This window comes from Acomys russatus, chromosome 9, assembly GCF_903995435.1.
Source record: "Acomys russatus chromosome 9, mAcoRus1.1, whole genome shotgun sequence".
NCBI lineage: Eukaryota > Metazoa > Chordata > Mammalia > Rodentia > Muridae > Acomys > Acomys russatus.
The window spans coordinates 45777676-45781678 of NC_067145.1; the positions used below are offsets into that span (position 1 = coordinate 45777676).

The window sequence follows — 4003 nt, forward strand, 5'->3', positions numbered from 1 at the left end:
ACCTAAGTTTAAAAAGATGTAATTGTGGGGGCTGGAGAGATGGCTCAGTGGTTAAGAGCGCCTCCTGCTCTTTCGGAGGTCCTGAGTTCAACTCCCAGCAATCACATGGTGGCTCACAACCATCTGTAATGTAATCTGCAGATAAAGCACTCATATGCAATAAATAAAATAAATAAATCTTTTTAAAAAAAGATGTAATTGTGTTCATTTTACAAAATACTGGCACATCATTTGCTGTATAGCGAGAGCACAAGAAGTCATGGCAGTGCTATGTAGTTCCCAGGTAGCTGGCTCAGGACCAGTTCCCAAATGATAAAGCTAGGAATACTGCGTGGAGGGCTTTTCAGAAATCCAAGGAAGGGCCTTAGCGGCTTCGTTCTTTCCAGGGTCCTCTGGTAACTGTTACGCCTCTTCCTTTAGAAGGACTCTGTGCCCCGCCCCCATTCATTTCACGGGCTCCAGACCTGACCACCTCTTATTCCTCATGCCTTAGCGACTGGATTAACAACGGACAGGAGCCTCACTACCACCCCCACCAGAATCTTCTATGGACATTTTAATATATGCATGCTGGGAGACTTAGTACTTTTTCTCCCTACAAGGTGACAAAAAAGCTGGATCTGCCACAAATGACAAAGTGGAGAGATGGGGTGGGGGTGGGGGGAGGGAACCAGAAGAGAGAAGTAACCGCTGTTAGGTTCAAATCTACACCTGAGCTTTCTAGTTGTGGGGATCAATGCATTTCAACTTTTGCCTTGTGCCAGAGTTATTTTTGCTTCCTCCCCGCCCCCTCTTTCTTGCAGCCTCAATTAAGGCAGGGACTAGCTCACAGCCCTAGATTCTCACTTTAGGGAGCTCTTTTCATTTGTTTATTCACTTTACATCCTGGTCCTAGCCCCATCCCTCCCTTCTTCCCAGTCCTACCCTCCCTCCCTCTCCGCCTCCTCCCTCGACCCTCCCCCATTCTTCAGAGAAGGTATCCGTCCCTTCCCATGCACCTGAGCTCATCAAGTTGCATCAGGAGTGAGTGTGTCCTCTTCCCCTGTGGCCCGGTGAGGTAGTCCGCCGGGGAAGTGATCCTAACGCTGGGAACAAAGTCTATGTCATAGCTTTTTTCCCCCTTTAAGATAGGACAGGGCGCTTTTCTCCAAGATGGCGCCGAATGCGATAAAGGAAGCTCCTGCCCCTCCCAAAGCCGAAGACAAAGCGAAGACCTTGAAGAAGGCAGAGTTGAAAGGCGTCCACAGCCACAGAAAAAAAGTTCTGCATGTCACCCACCTTCTGGTGGCCCAAGATCCTGCCCGAATACCCTCCAAAGAGAGCACCCAGGAGAAACAAGGTTGACCACTGTGGCAACATCCAATTCCCCCGGATCACCGAGTCAGCCGTGAAGAAAATAGAGGACAACGACACACTAGTGTTCACTGTGGATGTCAAGACTAACAAGCACCAGGCCAAACAGGTCATGAAGAAACCCTATGACATCGATGTGGCCAGAGTCAAAACTCTGATAAGGCCTGACGGAGAGAAGAAGGTGTGTGCTCGGCTGCCTCCTGATTATGACGCATTCGATGTTACCAACAAGATTGGGATCATCTCAACTGAGTCCAGCTGGCTAACTCTAAATATGTACTTATTTTTTTTCACCGTTAATAAAGAAAGAAAGAAAGAAAGAAAAAAAGATAGAGCAAGGCTTCTAAAGAGACTTCCCCATCATTTAGTACTAGATCACAAGTTTTTACAACTGAGTGTGAGGTCAAGCTGTCATGGTAAGAGAATACCAAACAAACACGAGCCCTGTCCCGAGAGCTTTAGCCCAGTCAGAGATCCAAAGCATTCAACAGCTAACCAGGAGGAGCCAATCCTCGATTGACTTTAAGCATTGAGAGTCCCAGGAGAGGGAAAGAGGGGACCACAGTGAGCACAGACTGTCATGGAAGACTTTGAAGAGGAAGGAATTTGAACCGGCCATTGAAGGGCTGCTTTTGAGGGCATTTCAAGAGCGTGGCAGTAGGTGGGTCACTGTGAGAGCAGCGAGGAGAACTAGGGGAAGATTGCAAAGGTGAATGAATGATAACGTTTCCTGTCACTGGAATTGCAAACACAGTATCGGGCAACAGGATTCACCTGCAGATCCGTCTAGTTGCAATGATGACTAATATTGTGTGTGATTATTTTACCTGTCTTTTCCTCTTTTCCCTTCTCCCTCCTCCCCCTTTTTTTACAGCTTTTTTTTTTTTTTTTTTTTTTTTTTTTTTTTTGAGCATGGGATTTCTCGGGGGTGTGGCGGGGGGTGGGGGTTGTGGAATGTGGTGGTCAGGGTTTCTCTGTGTACCTGACTTTGTCCTTGAACTTACTCTGTAACCAGACTGGACTTGAGTTCAGTTATCTGCCTGCCTCTGCCTCCCAAGTGCTAGGGCTAAGGGCATATGCCACCACTGTTGGGGTTTTTTAATCTTTTTTAATTTTTAAAAAATATGCATGCAAGGGACTAGAGAGATGGCTCAGTGGTTAAGAGCGCCACCTGCTCTTCCAAAGGTCCTGAGTTCAATTCCCAGCAACCACATGGTGGCTCATAACCATCTGTAATGTGATATGGCGCCCTCTTCTGGCTTTCAGGAGTACATGCAAGCAGAGCACTGTATACATAATAATAAATAAATAAATCTTTTTTAAAAAGACATGAAAAAATACGCATGCAAGTGTGTGTGTGTGTGTGTGTGTGTGTGTGTTCATGCATGTCATGACAAGTGTGCAGTGGTCACACTTTGTGGAATCAGTTTTTCTCCCTTCACTGTCATGTGGACGCTAGGGTTCCTTAGTATCCATCAAACACCCTGTGAGTGCAACGAATGAACAAGAATACTCTATATGTGGCAAAGAACACTTCCTGTGTTCCCCATCAAGTGGCATGGTGTCTGGCTGTCTACCTCCAGCTATGAGAAAGCTGACCAGCAGATTCTAGTAAAAGCTGCTGTTCTTGCTCTGTGAGGCCCTCTTGGGGACTTCAACTTGTATCCTTGGGGGCTGGGCTGGTGGACAAATCTAATTCACAGGCCAGATTGCACTTAGAGTCACCCTGCCTTTGGGACTACAGAGGCATTGTTACTGGCCAAGCTTGTGTGTGACCTTTGAGCTTCCCTTGGGTGGCAGAATTTCCCAGGGAGCTATTCAGCCCACCCCCAAGCCCACAGTACCAGGCAAATAAGGTTCCTGCTGGCTCATCCCCTCACTCTGTCAGAGGAGGCCAGGTCTTTGAATGAAGTGAGGAACAACGTCTGAAGGGATTTGTCAAGATGTGTGATATTAGATTTCTTTAGCAAGAATGCTTGTCACTTTGCTATTTTCTGGTGAAAAAAATTTTTTTTCCACAGATAGTGTTGAAAATATATAAAATCAAAGGGAGCATGAAGCCAATTTAACATGAAAATAAGTGATAGAAACTTGTGACTGAGCGAGCTGAGGGGACCTTCCCTTCCTTTGATGATCCTTGTATTATACAGCTTGCCCTTTGAACTGGATAATTTGATTACGTCGTCAGCTCTCCTGGGTTTGTCCTTTAGATTTTTATGACTCTCCCAAAGATCATCTGAAGATAAGTGTCTCCTTCAGACTTTAAAAACCTATGTAGAAGTGAGATTATGGTCAACTTCAAATACAAGATTAGTTTATGTAGTCTGATTGATGAATACGGTAAATGTAGTTTGAATTTCCTTTTTTTTCAAGCTGATGAAAAGTCCAGCTTTAATGACTAAAAGTCATGTGTATAGCCTGTATTTGATGATTTAGTTTTTTTAAATGTTAGGTTTATCTTAGTGTTATTTTTGACCAACAAATAACAATTGTATATGTTTATGGGGAGTGATGTGATGTTCTGGGGCATGCATTTTGAAATTCAAGCTTTTATTTTGTTAAAACTTAGTTAAACTGGTACATAGACACAGGAAAATCACACACACACTTAGGGGACACCATGCATGGTTTCGGTGTAATACTTATGTCA

General features: G+C 44.8%; 1 pseudogene; it reads left to right on the top strand.

The window, feature by feature from the left end:
- Positions 1 to 1152: 1152 nt before the first annotated feature.
- LOC127193634 (60S ribosomal protein L23a-like) lies at positions 1153 to 2991 on the top strand (annotated as a pseudogene).
- The last annotated feature ends 1012 nt before the right edge of the window (positions 2992 to 4003 follow it).